Source organism: Macaca nemestrina, chromosome 2 (genome assembly GCF_043159975.1).
Source record: "Macaca nemestrina isolate mMacNem1 chromosome 2, mMacNem.hap1, whole genome shotgun sequence".
NCBI lineage: Eukaryota > Metazoa > Chordata > Mammalia > Primates > Cercopithecidae > Macaca > Macaca nemestrina.
Window position 1 is genome coordinate 85,254,587 of NC_092126.1, and position 15,113 is coordinate 85,269,699.

Sequence of the window (15,113 nt, forward strand, 5' to 3'; positions counted from 1 at the left end):
TGTAACAATGTTTCCATCAATGACAGACTGCATCTAGGAAGGTGGTCCCATAAGATTATAATGGAACTGAAAATTTTTCTATTGCCTAGTGGCATCATAGCCGTCGTATGTTGTAGCACAACACATTACTTGCATGCCCTTAGTGATGGTGGTGTAAACAAATCTATTGCACTGTTAGTCATATAAAAGTATAGCACATACAATTATGTACAGCATACAATGCTTGATAGTAATAAGTCACTTTGTTACTGTATTTATTATATTATACCTTTTATTTTTATTTTAGAATGTACTCTTTCTACTTATGTATTTTTTAAAAAGATAACTGTAAAACACCCTCTGGCATGTCCTTCAGGAGGTATTCCAGAAGGTGTTGTTATCATAGGAGATGACAGCTCCATGCACCTTACTGCCCCCATCTCCCTGCGAGGTAAGATGTAGAGATGGAAGACAGTGTTATTGCTGATTCTGACCCTGTGTAGACCTGGGCTAATTGTGTTTGTGTCTTCGTTTTTAACAAAAAGTTTAAAAACTAAAACTAAAACTTGTTAAAAATAGAGAAAAACTTATAGACTAAGAATATAAAGAAAGAAAATATGTTTGTACAGTTAGACAATGTGTTTCAGACTAAGTGTTATTACAAAGGAATCACAAAGTTAAAAAAAAATAAAATGTTTTTCAAGTAAAAATGTTACAGTACACTAAGGTTAATTTATTATTGAAGAAAGAAAAAATGTGGCCGGGTACAGTGGCTCAGGCCTGTAATCCCAGCACTGTGCGAGGCTGAGGCAGGCAGATCACGAGGTCAGGAGATTGAGACCAGCCTGGCCAACATGATGAAACCCCGTCCCTACCAAAAACATAAAAAAATTAGCCAGGCGTGGTAGCACGCACCTGTAATCCCAGTTACTCAGGAGGCTGAGGCAGGAGAATTGCTTGAGCCCAGGAGGTGGAGGTTGCAGTGAGCCGAGATCATGCCACTGCACTCCAGCCTGGGCAACAGAGCAAGACTTTGTCTCAAAAAAAAAAAAAAAAAAAGAAAAAAAAAGTTTAGTAGATTTAGTGTAGCCTAAGTGTACAGTGTTTATAATGTCTACAGTAGTATAGAGCAATGTCCTAAGGCCTTCACATTCACTCAATCAATCATTCACTCTCCCACAGCCACTTCTAGTTCTGCAGGCTCCATTAATGGCCGGTGCCCTATACAAGCATACCATTTTTATCTTTTATATCGTATTTTTACTGTATACATACCATTGTGTTACAATTGCCTACAGTATTTAGTACAGTAACGTGCTGTACAGGTTTGTAACCTAGCAGCAATAAGCTATACCACCTAGCCTGGATGTGGAAGGCTATAACATCTAGGTTTGTGAAAGCACAATCCAGTATTTGTACAATGACAGCATCACCTGATGACACATTTCTCAGAACACATCCCCATCATTGTTAAGCGGCACATGATTGTATTTCAGTATAGTCTCTGAAAGTGGCAGTGCTCTGGGAACACTTATGTATAAAGTCTCCAATACCTGGTATGAATGAGTGAGTTTGTCAAAGTGTTTTTACCATTGACTGAAAAGATCTGCATAACCTGAAACTCAGAGTCATCGGGGCAAATGGAAAACATTTTTGAGAAGGAGGAAATGAAGCTAAACTTTACCCATTGTAAAATTGAGGCTGGGCGCAGTGGCTCACGCCTGTAATCTCAGCACTTTGTAAGGCCAAAGCCGGTGGATCACCTGAGGTCAGCAGTTCCAGACCAGTCTGGCCAACACGGTGAAACCTCATGTCTATTAAAATACAAAAATCAGCCGGGCGTGGTGGTGAGCATCTGTAATCCCAGCTACTTGGGAGGCTGAATCTCTTGAACCCGGAAGGCGGAGGTTGCAATGAGCCGAGATCGCACTACTGCACTACAGCCTGGGTGACAAGAGCAAAACTCTGTCTCAAAAAATAATAAAAAGTAAAATAAAATAAATTGAGCCACAGCTGGCCTTGATGACGAACATCAAGTCAGTAAGGCTTAATGCAGAATCCTAATAACAATGGTCCTGTCTTGCTAAAGAAGTAAAGCAAACAAAGACCCCGTAACATTACCTGCATTTATATGTAAGAAGAAGGACAAAGAGGTTTTTTTTTTCTCAAAAGTTGTTTTAAGATTCATAGTCATCCAGCTTTCACTTTTGAAATTAATGTTAGCTTGTTTCCACAAAAAGTGTGAGGAAATGAGTTAGGACAGAGTAAAAGGGTGGAGTGGGAGGGTTGGGGAGAGAGAGAAAGAGAAAGAGAGAGAGAGAGAGAACTCATCTGAGGAATAGAGGCAGGGTGATTATGTCTGAGTGGTTTTACTATCCTACACCTGGGTTTCCTGAGACTGGGAAAGTTCCAGGAATAGAAGCTGCCTTGAGAGCTTCCTATTGGCATTCTTTCCCATTAATTTGGCTTTTTGCAAGTTATTAGGCAACTTAAGTTGTTTAACTTTAACAGTGTTCTGTTTTTCTGTGGTTTCTGGATTATGTAATACCTAATCAAAGAATAAACAACCAAGGAAAATAAGTTTTTCTTCATACTTTGGCAAGTGTATTCAAAAGGCAAAGATCTAGATCTGAGAAACAGTTTGGTCAAAGTGAAGGTGCAATTAGAAAACTAAATATCACAGAAATGAACTGGCTGGCCTCTCCAGGGAGGTTTTCAAGGTGATATATTTTCAGTGAAATGAATCATACATGCTTTTATGGTCACTGGTCAGAGTGAAGGTTACTCGGTAGAAAAGCGGTGTTGTTTTGATTCTACTAGTCTGATGGTGAGAATGCCCTTGAATTCAAATTAAAGAAATGTTTATTGCTGGTGCCTACAGCACTGATATATGACTTTGTTTTGCAGTTAAACTCAGATCACTTTTCATGCTATTGGGAACTTATTTTTCAGCCCACAAGATGGAAGAACAGATGATTTAACTGATATTAAATAGAGGCTGTTATTACCTTTTGTATGGTCACTTTTTGACCTCAGTTGAACCTATGAGAAATGTAAACAAAACTGTGTATACATTTAAATATGAAGTGAATTCTTCAGGCAGAAAGCACAAGGTTATAGCCATAATGTAGAAGAAAAAACAATAAAAAGGTAACCCCAAAGCAGGTACCACCCTCATACCTGGTTTGATTTATGTGATCTTGGAGACGATTGCCACACCTAAAATGCAGATAATAATAAATATTTATCCTATCTGCCTCATGGAGACTCACACGAAGTACTGATGGGTGCACTTTCACAATAATTTGCCTTCTTTTCACCTCGCTAAGCATTATGCTAAGTGCATTGTATTTTATATCTATTCTTCTTAACTATTCTGCAAGCTGAGTGTCCTCTCTCTCCTCTCTCTCTCTTTCTCTTTTTTCCCTCTCTTTCTCTCTGTCTCTCTCATAGAAGGAGAAATTAAAACTCAGAGACTATAAGTAATTTTTTCAAGGTGTAAATGAATGATTTGAGATCACAAGACTGAGAAAAATAGACTATTCTTTATGAGGAAATATAGGTCATGTAGCTTTGGATTGATACTCTTTTCACTTGGTTATTTTATCTGACAAAATTCAGATGAAAAAGCAGAGACTTACTTTTTCACCTTAAATCATTTTTTCCTAGGAAATGTTAAAAGAAAAATCATTGCTAAAAATAACATTTTTTTGCTTTCATTTAAATGCTTTTCTAGTTCGTACAATACTTCTCAAATGTAATCTCTGCTGGAATGCTTTTTAATTTTTTACCTTTAGCTCCTAGCAAATATGAATTTGTTTTTTGTTGTCGTTGTAAGACCCAACAAAGCAAATTAAAATGTTAAGAAGAAATATACAGAAGTGAACCTCTACCACACCACCTTAGACAATTGGCTGAAGTCAGCATCACCAGCAAAGGGACGAATCAACATCATGTGCCTCCTAGCATGCTGCACTGAGCAGAACACAACAATACTTGAATGATATTCCTGACAAAGGTTGTATAACCTCAATCTATAATGATCTGACAACCCCAGATTGAGGGACATTCTAGTAAATGACTCATCTGTACTCTTCAAAAATGTCCATATCATGAAACACGGTAAGACTGAGGAACTCTTTGAGAATAATGGAGACTAAAAGGCCGTGACGGCTGAATGCAGCACCTGATCCAAGACTTTCATTTGTTATAAAGGACATTATTGGAATAATTGGCTAGATCTGAATAAGGTCTGTACATCAGATAGTAGAATTAGATCAATGTTAATGTTTTAATTTGATTATTGTTGCATGGTTATATAAAAGAATATACTAAAATATTTAAGTACTAAAGGGTATCATGCCTGCAACTTATTCTCAAAGAACTCAGAAAATGTGTTGAGAAAGAAAAGAAAAAAAGCAAACAATGCAGTAAAATGTTAATGTTTGGGTAATTCCAGATGGAGAGCACTCAGGGATTCTTAGTAATAATCTTGCAACTTCTCTGTAAGATGGAAATTGTGTAAAGTTTTTTTTCTTTTTTCTTTTTGAGATGGAGTTTTGCTCTTGTTGCCCAGACTGGAGTGCAAGTGCACAATCTCGGCTCACTGCAAGCTCCGCCTCCTGTGTTCAAGCGATTCTTCTGCCTCAGCCTCCTGAGTAGCTGGGATTACAGGCGTGTGCCACAATGCCCAGCTAATTTTTATATTTCTAGTAGAGACGGGGTTTCACCATGTTGGTCAGGCTGGTCTGAATGCCTGACCTCATGATCTGCCCACCTCGGCCTTCCAAAGTGCTGGGATTACAGGCATGAGCCACTGAGCCCAGTCAGTGTAAAAAATTTTTTAAAAACCTTCTTAAGGTGCGTATATGCAAATTTATCTTTTTATTTTTAATATTTTTAAATTCTTAATTTTTAAATTTTTGTGGGTACACACTAGGTGTATATATTTATAGGGTACATGAGATGTTTTGATACTGGTATGCAATGTGTAATAAGCATATCAGGGAGAATGGGGTATCCATCCCCTCAAACATTTATCCTTTGTATTATAATCAATCCAATTACACTCTTTTCATTATTTTTAAATGTACAGTTACTATTAACTATAGTTGTCCTGTTGTGCTATCAAAGAGTAGATCTTATTCATTGAATCTAACTATTTCTTTGGACCCATTAACCATACTCATCTCCTCCACCCACCCCCAAGTCCCAACTACCTTTGGAGCCTCTGGTAAGCAACCTTCTTCTCTGTATGTCTGTGAGTTCAACTGTTTTCATTTTTAGATCCCACAAGTAAGCAAGAACATGAAATGTTTCTCTTTTTGTGCCTGGCTTATTTCACTTAACATAATAATCTCCAGTCCATTCATGCTGTTGCAAATGACAAGATCTCATTCTTTTTTTATGGTGGAATAGTACTCTATTATGAATATGTACTACATTTTCTTTTTAACTTTTATTTTAAGTTCAGGGGTACATGTGCAGCATGTGCAGGTTTGTTATATTTGTTGTACAGATTATTTCATCACTCAGGAATTAAGTCTAGTATCCATTAGTTATTTTTCCTGATCCTTTCCCTTCCCCCACCCTCCACCTTCTGATAGGCCCCAGTGTGTATCATTCCCCTCTATTGGGTCCATGTGTTGTCTTTATTTAGCTTCCATTTATAAGTGAGAATATGCAGTATTTGGTTGTCTGTTCCTGTGTTAGTTTGCTAAAGATAATGGTCTCCAGCTCCATCCATGTTCCTGCAAAGGACATGAGTTCATCCCTTTTTATGGCTGCATAGTATTCCATTGTATACATGTACCACATTTTCTTTATTCAGTCTATCATTGAAGGGCATTTGGGTTGATTCCACGTCTTTGCTATTGTGGATGGTGCTGCAATGATCATATACTCATTCATGTATCTTTATAATAGAACAATTTATAATTTTTTTTTGAGACAGAGTCTCATTCTGTTGCCCAGGTTGGAGTGCAATGGTGTGATCTCGGCTCACAGCAACCTCTGCCTCCCAGGTTCAAGTGATTCTCCTGCCTCAGCCTCCCAATATCTGAGATTACAGGCATGTGCCACCATGCCCGGCTAATTTTGTATTTTTAGTAGAGATGGGATTTCTCCATGTTGGTCAGGCTGGTCTTGAACTCCCAACCTCATTTGATACTCCCACCTCGGTCTCCAAAACTGCTGGAATTACAGGAGTGAGCCACCACTCCCAGTCAACAATTTATATTTCTTTGGGTATATACCCAGTAATAGAATTGCTGGGTCAAGTGGTATTTCTAACTTTATGTTTTTGAGGAATCACCAAACTATCTTCCACAATGATTGAACTAATTTATACTCCCACTAACAGTGTATAAGCATTCCTTTTTTTCCACAACCTTGCCAGCATCCATTTTTTTTGACTTTTTAATAATAGCCATTCTGACTGGTGTGTGATAGTATCTCATTATAGTTTTGAATTGCATTTTTCTAATGTTCATTGATGTTGAGTTTTTCTTCATAGCTTTTTGGCCACATGTATGTCTTCTTTTGAGAAGTGTCTGTTTATGTCCTTTGCCCACTTGTTAATGAGGGTTTTTTTCCTTGTAAATTTAAGTTCCTAATAGATGCTGGATATTAGACCTTTGTCAGATGCATAGTTTGCAAAAATTTTCTCTCATTCTGTAGGTTGACTGTTTACTCTGTTGACAGTTTCTTTTGCTATGCAGAGCTCTTAAGTTTAATTAGATCCCATTTGCCCATTTTTGCTTTTGTTGTTGCAATTGTTTTTGGCGTCCTCATCATGAAATCTTTTCCCATGCCTACGTCCTGGATGGTATTGCCTAGGTTGTCTTCGAGAGTTTTTATAATTTTGGGTTTTACATTTAAATCTTTAATCTATCTTGAGTTGATTTTTGTATATAGTATAAGGAAGGGGCCCAGTTTCAATTTTCTGCATATGACTATCCAGTTACCCCAGCACCATTTATTGAATAGGGAGTCCTTTCCTCATTGCTTGTTTTGTCAGTTTTGTCAAAGATCTGATGGTTGTAGGTGTGCAGCCTTATTTCTTTGTTCTCTACTCTGTTCCCTTGGTCTATGTGTCTGTTCTTGTACTAGCATCATACTGTTTTGGTTACTGTAGCCCTGTAGTATAGTTTTAAGTCAGGTAGCATGATGTGTCCAGCTTTATTCTTTTTGCTTAGGATTGCCTTTTTTGGTTTTATATGAATTTTAAAATAGTTATTTCTAGTTCTGTGAAGAATGTCAGTGGTAGTTTAATGGGAATAGCATTGAATCTATAAATTGCTTTGGGAAGTATGGCCATTTTAACAATATTGCTTCTTCCTATCCTTCCTTTTCCATCTGTCAGTTCCATCTCTAATTTCTTTGAGCAGTGGTTTGTAGTTATCCCTGTATAGATCTTTCACTTCCCTTTACATTTTCTTTACCCATTCATCTGTTGATAGACACTTAGGCTGCTTCTAAATCTTAACTATTGTGAACTGTGCTGCAACAAACATGAGAGTTCAGAGATCTCTTCAATATACTGATTTCCTTTCTTTTGAGTATATACCTAGCAGTGGGATTGTTCTATTTTTGTTATGGTATGTTATGATAGCTCTATTTAGTTTTTTGAGGAACCTCCAAAGTGTTCTCCATAGTGGTTGTATTAATTTACATTCTCACCAACATTGTATGAGGTTTCCCTTTTCTCCACATCCTCACGAGCATTTGTTACTGCCTGTCTTTTGGCTACAAGACATTTTAACTGGGGTGAGATAATATCTCATTGTAGTTTTGATTTGCATTTCTCTAGTGATCAATAATGCTGAGCACCTTTTCATATTCCTGTTTGCTATTCATGTATCTTCTAAGTAATGCCTATTCAAATCTTTTGGCCATTTTTTGATTGGATTATTGGAGTTTTTTCCTATAGAGTTGTTTGAGTTCCTTATGTATTCTGGTTATTAATCCTTTGTCAGAGTGGTAGTTTGCAAATATTCTCTCCCATTCTGTAGGTTATCTCTTTACTTTGTTCATTGTTTCCTTTGCCATGCAGAAGACTTTTTTTCTTTTCTTTCTTTCTTTTTTTTTTTTTTTTTTTTTTTTTTGAGACAAAGTCTCACTGTGTCACCCAGGCTGGAGTGCAATGGCATGATCTCAGCTCACTGCAAGCTCCGCCTCCCAGTTTCACACCATTCTCCTGCCTCAGCCTCCAGAATAGTTGGGACTACAGGTGCCCACCACCATGCCCAACTAATTGTGTGTGTGTGTGTGTTTTTTTTTTTTTTTTTTTTTTTTTTTTTTAGTAGAAACGGAGTTACACCGTATTAGCCAGGATTGTCTCGATCTCCTGACCTCGTGATCCACCTGCGTCAGCCTCCAAAAGTGCTGGGATTACAGGTGTGAGCCACCGTGCCTGGCCACTGTGCAGAAGCTTTTTAACTTGATGTGATACCACTTGCTCATTTTTGCTTTGGTTGCATATGCTTGTGGAGTATTGCTCAAGAAATCTTTGCCCAGACCAATGTCATGGAGATTTTCCCCAGTGTTTTGTTGTAGTAGCTTCATAGTTGAGGTCTTAGATTTAAGTCTTTAATCCATTTTGGATTGATTTTTGTATGTGGTGAGAGATAGGGGTCTAGTTTCATTCTTCTGCATATGGTTATCCAGTTTTCCCAGCACCATTCATTGAAGAAACTGTCTTTTCCCCAGTGCATGTTCTTGGCACCTTTGTTAAAAATGAGTTCACAGTAGCTGTGTGGATTTGCTTCTGAGTTATTGATTCTGTTTCATTGATCTATGTGTCTGTTTTTATGCCAATACCATGCTGTTTTGGTTACTGTAGCTCTGTAGTATAATTTCAAGTAAGGTATTGTGATTCCGCCAGTTTTGTTATTTTTGCTTGGGAGAGTGACATGGTTTGAATCTGTATCCGCACCCAAGTCTCAGGTTGAATTGTGATCCCCATTGTTGGAGGTGAAGTATGGCAAGAGGTGAGTGGATCATGGGGGCAGATTTCCCACTTGCTGTTCACATGATAGTGAATGAGTTCTCACAAAATATGGTTGTTTAAAAGTGTGTAGCAGTTCCCCCACTTTTTCCTGCTTCAGCCATATAAGACATGTTTGACTCTTCTTCACCTTCCACCATGACTGAAAGTTTCCTGAGCTCTCCCAAGAAGCCTCTATGTTTCCTGTATAGCCTGCAGAACCATGAACCAATTAAATTACCCAGTCTTGGGTCTTTCTTTATAGCAGTGCAAGAATGAACTAATACAGATAGCTTTGGTTATTCTGGGTCTCTTATGGTTTAGTACAAATTTTAGAATAGTTTTTTTTCTATTTATGTGAAGAATGTCATTGGTATTTTGATAGGGATTGCATTAAATCTGCACATTGCTCTGGGTAGTATGGACATTTTAATAATGTTGATTCTTCCAATCCATGAACATGGAACATTTTTTCATTTTTTGGTATCTTCTTCTATTTCTTCATTAGTATTTTATAGTTTTTATTATAGAGATCTTTCACTTCTTTGGTTAAGTTAATTTCTAGATATTTAATTTTATTTGTGAGTATTGTCAATGAGATCACCTTTTAAATTTCTTTTCCAAGTTGTTCACTGTTGGCATATATAAATGCTACTGATTTTCATATGTTGCTTTTGTATCCTGCAAATTTACTGAATTTATCAGTTCTAATAGTTTTTTTTTGTGTGTGTGTGTTATCTTTAGGCTTTTGAAAATATAAGATCATATCATCTGCAAACAGAATAATTTGAGTTCTTCCTTTCCAATTTGGATGCCCTTTATTTCTTTCTCCTGTCTGATTGCTCTAACTAGGACTTCCAGTACTGTGTTGAATAACAGTGGTGAAAGCAGGCAACCTTGTTGTGTTCCAGACCTTAGAGGAAAGGCGAAAGCCTTTTCCCTATTCAGAATGATACTAGCTGAGGGTCTATCATATATGGCTTTTATTATGTTGAGGTATGTTCCTTCTATACACAATTTTTTGAGGGTTTTTATAATGAAGGGATGTTGAATTTCATCAAATGTTTTTTCAGCATCAATTGAAATGATCATATGGTTTTCATCCTTCATTCTGTTGATATGATGTATTACATTGATTGATTTGTGTATATTGAACCATCCTTGCATCCCTGGGATGAACTGCACTTGGTGATGATGAATAATCTTTCTAATGTATTGTTGAATTCAATTTGCTATTATTTTGTTGAGGATTTTTGCATCAATGTTCATCAGAGATATTGGCTTGTAATTTCCTTTTCTTGATGTGTTTTTTTTCTGGTTTTGGAATGAAGGTAATACTGGTCTCATAGAATGGGTTTAGAAGTGTTCCTTCCTCCTCTATTTTTCAGAATAGTTTGAGTAGGATTGGTATTAGGTCTTCTTAAAATGTTTGGTAGAATTCAGCAGTGAAACCATCAGGTCCTGGGCTTTTCTTTCCTGGGAGACATTTTATTATGGCTTCTGCAAAGTTATCTTTGAAAGCTTACCTGCCTTATGTGTCTTGAACTGTCCTAGACCCAGACATGGAATTGGCTATTTTTCTAAGAAGCCCTGGTTTGTTTTTGTGGAATGATAGCATTATAAACCTCATTATGAGTAAAAAGCCTACACAGTGTGTCCCATCTGCAATTCTATCATTAGTAAACTATTTAGTAGATAGTTCTAGAATATATATTTTTTCTCTTAGTGTCATGAGTTTATATGAATATTTCTAATTCAGTTATATGATTGTGTTTTTACTTATTTTCTATAATTGTACTTCCATTTCTCTTATACTGAAAAATCTTGATTTTTAACAAAAGAAACATTATTGCTTATTTGTTTTACATAACAATAAAAATAAAATAGTTCTGAAAAAATAAAACCATTAGTACAAACAATGAGATGATAGGATGGAGTTCAAAGTTTTCTTTTTTTTTTTTTTCCTTTTTGTTCTTAGAATGCATTCTACTATAGATATATAGTCAACTTATTTTGGTCTAAAGTCACTTACAAGTCTTCATTTCCGTGTTCTATAGAAATGAGTATCTAATATATGATTGTTTCTATTTCTTTTTTTTTTTTTTTTTTTTTTTTGAGACGGAGTCTCACTCTGTCGCCCAGGCTGGAGTGCAGTGGCGCAATCTCTGCTCACTGCAAGCTCTGCCTCCTGGGTTCACACAATTCTCCTGCCTCAGCCTCCTGAGTAACTGGGACTACAGGCGCACGCCGCCCCACCCAGCTAATTTTTTATATTTTTAGTAGAGATGGAGTTTCACTGTGTTAGCCAGGATGGTCTCGATCTCCTGACCTTGTGATCCACTGCTTCGGCCTCCCAAAGTGCTGAGATTACAGGCGTGACCCACCGTGCCCAGCCCTCTCTTTCTTTTTAATTTGAGGTTGGTAATATTCTTACAAATGACTGTTCTCAGGTTTTAGAAACTTCTAGTTTTTCTTCAGAGGAGGGCTAAAGTCCCATGGGAGATAGGAGGGGAAAAAAAGTCAGCTACGGAATCTCCACAATTCTTTGTGTTTCATGTAAGCACCAGTTGATCCCTCATCAGTAACTAAATGAATGGCATATGTAAGATTTACAGGCATGAGCTAGCAAAATAATTATGCCTTCTATTCAATAATCTTAAAATATATTAATATTATATTTAAGCTCCTGTGGAAAATATTTTTAAATCTATAAAACAAAGATTACCTCACATATAAAGACAAAGCCTGTTACCAGTTATACTTATTTCAATTTCAGTGTCAGTGTTTCCCGCTAGATTCAGATGCTTTCATTCAAATATAAGCAGTTGGCCAGTATGGTGGCTCATGCCTATAATCCTAACACTTTAGGAGGCTAAGTTAGGAAAGAGGATCTCTTGAGCCCATGAATTTCAGGCTGCAGTGAGCTATGATCAGGACACTGCACTTCAGCTTTGGTGATACAGCAAGACTCTGTCTCTTAAAAACAATAATAAAATAAATACATAAATAAATACAAGCAATTGCTTTATCTTCTGCCTTTTGCAATCTATCCTTACTCTGAGGACAGAGCTACTTCATGTTGACCTATTTCCAATTTCCAGCTATGGAGATCAAATATCTTGGATACTGAACCCCAGATGTTGATACTGAGTGGGCCCCCCCTAAGGTTTTTGGGGTGTTAGAGATAGTGCCTCGAGGACTCAATCTTATTATGAGGCAACCTGATTGATGGGATCCTGGCCTCTGCTGGCCTAGTGAATGGGGAGGCACATGAGGATTCAGAATAAGGAGCTTCTAGGGGATTTCATGGGCAGAAGAGGAGGGAAGCCTAATTGACTAGGGAATTTACACTCCTGTCAAAGGGGTAAGGTAGGGAGAGACATCAAAGGGTAAAATCTTGAGGTCATTTTCCGGAGAGGTTTTACAGGTAATTGAGGAGGCTTCTTATGATTTTTTTCTTAAAGTTCTTAATGAGGTCTTGAGTATTTGGTAGTAAGTTTCATCTCTATCTCACTCAACTACACACACAGGTAACACACACACATACACACACACACAATAAATTCATCTAGGCAAGAAGAGCATTTTCCATTATTTTCCTTAGATATTTCAAGGTCAATCCAAAGAAAACTATAGTTTGAGGTCATCTGTGGCTTTAGTATTCCAACTCTAAAATAGTTCACAAATTGTTAGCCACAGTGCCTGCATTGGCTGCAGGGTGAATCCATTAGCCATGGAGACTGACACACCACAAGGGGCTGGATTCATGCACTCCCTCTTCTCCTCTTGCTGTAAGTAAACAGTGTACCAGTTGAGCTGATGTGCATGTTGTCTGTTCTTAGAGACCTCTAGTCATGCACTGGTTCTTCCCTGGATAGCATTTATCTGACTTTTAACCTTGGCCACATTCATGTTGTTGTCTACCCTGCACACAGCCTGACCATCCAGTGGAGGGTGAAACAGATTTGGTACAGTAAGTAGGGACTCTGAGAAGACACCTTGTCATGGCATAGTGGAAGTGAGACCCCATCCGGGGTGGTGCTGGCTCCTGGAGATATTGGAGATGATGAAGCTCTCAATAAGGCCTAGATACACTTTGATCTGCCAACAGAGGTAAATGGGATAGTGAGAATAGCCCTGAGAACCTTGATGAATTAACTAGATGGATGTGGGCAAAAATTAAGGAGGTGGGAAAGCCCAAAACCAGACAATCTCCTGGACTGACTCTCTGCATTTGTGCTGCCAGCCTGGGGCCACCTTGGCCTAAAACACCCCCCGACCAGTTACCCCCAGTCTTTACCTAGCAGTGCATTAATGACAGCATTTCCAATGCTGCCCTAGTTAAAATAAGAAGTTTCTCTGAGATTGAACTGGATAAAAAGAAACAGCAATATGACCAACAGCCCAGCAAATTCATACCTTCCTGGACTCTCCACTTGATTGATGAGAGAGCAACCCAGACTCTCTTCTCCTGTAATGAGTGGAGAAGCCTGGACCAGATGGGGGAGGATGGGATTCATTGTTACAATGGATCTTTGCCCACATTGAACAGATCAACTCCTCAGGATTGCACAGATGACAAAACTGGTGACAAACCAATCTGCTTGAAACCTGATGATCTTCCTGAATTGAAACAATTCTAGAAAGACTTTCAAGCAGCCATTGACTTGGTGAGAGCCCCGGGAGCCTCCCTATGGCTCTATCAATCCAGAGGGGGATTTAGACGATATACCACTGCTTGACAGCAAATACACAACTTAATAAAATGAGGGTGTCCAACAGTTGAGCTCCATTAACCCTCTTAGTCTCTCTATGAATGACTATGGGCGACATCGTTGAAAAACTGCACCATAATGTGCCCATGTGGGGCCCTGCCAAAAACACAGCCACAGTGGTGAGTGGTGGCCACTCCCTCATCACACAGCAAATGGGGCTCCAAACCACCATCAGGAGCCCACCAAAAGATAAAAGGAGCCACAGAAAAGGAAGGCCCCAGGCTGCCCTGGACCCAAGGGAAGAGTCATGTGGCTATGGCTGCTTAAGCACGGTGGCTGCTTAAGCATAGTGGCTAAGGAAGAGACCGATGGGATCCCTACTGAACACCTGAGGGATCAGTATGAGCTGAGGGAGGAACCTGAAATCTTTTGTTTTTATTTTAAATTTTTATTTTATTTTTTTCTCTTTTTCTTTGTTTTGTATATTTTTTATTTTAATTGTTGTGGACACATAGTAGGTGTACATATTTATGGGGTATGTGGGATGTTTTCATATAGGCATGCAATGCATAATAATCTCATCATGTAAGATGCGGTACCCATCCCCTCAAGCATTTATGGATCTTGAAATTTTTTTGTAAGGTTATCATGATACTCTTTTTTTCTTCTTCAACTTTTATTTTAAGTTCAGGAGTACATGTGCAGGATGTGCAGGTTTGTTACACAGGTAAACATGCGTCATGGTGGTTTGCTGCACAGATCAACCCATCACCTAGTTATTAAGCCCAGCATCCATTAGCTATTCTCCCTGATGCCCTCCCTTCCCCACCCCCTGACAGGCCCCAGTGTGTGTTGTTCCCTGCCATGTGTCCATGTGTTCACATTGTTCAGCACCCACTTATAAGTGGGAACAGGTGGTATTTGGTTTTCTGTTCCTGCATTAGTTTGCTGAGAACAATGGTTTCCAGCTCCGTTCATGTCCCTGCAAAGGACATGATCTCATTCCTTTTCATGGCTGCATAGTATTCCATGATGTATATGCACCATATTTTCTTTATCCAGTCTATCACTGATGGGCATTTGGGTTGATTCTATGTCTTTGCTGTTGTGAATAGTGCTGCAATAAACATACATGTGCATATATCTTTATACTATTAATAGAATTATTTATATTCCTTTGGGTATATACCCAATAATGGGATTGGTATAATGGGTCAATTGGTATTTTTGCCTCTAACTCACCACAGTTTCAAAATTGTTGAACGAATTTACACTCCCATCAACCGTGTAAAAGCATTCCTTTTTCTCTGCAACCTTGCCAAATCTGTTGTTTCTTGACTTTTTAATAATCACCATTCTGACTGGCGTGAGATGGTATTTCATTGTGGTTTTGCTTTGCATTTCTCTAATGAATCCTGAGATTTTTTTTTTTT

At 38.1% G+C, this 15,113-nt stretch overlaps 1 long non-coding RNA gene across 1 annotated transcript in view; it reads right to left on the reverse strand.

Moving 5' to 3' along the window:
• Positions 1–254: 254 nt before the first annotated feature.
• Positions 255–15,113, reverse strand: part of LOC112423868 (uncharacterized) — a 38,533-nt gene continuing 23,674 nt past the window's right edge. Inside the window, exons 3-4 of the long non-coding RNA XR_003014433.2 lie at positions 13,385–13,455; positions 255–423 (exon numbers count right to left, since the gene is read on the reverse strand). This is a non-coding gene — a long non-coding RNA (uncharacterized lncRNA). The remainder of the gene's footprint in view (positions 424–13,384; positions 13,456–15,113) is intronic.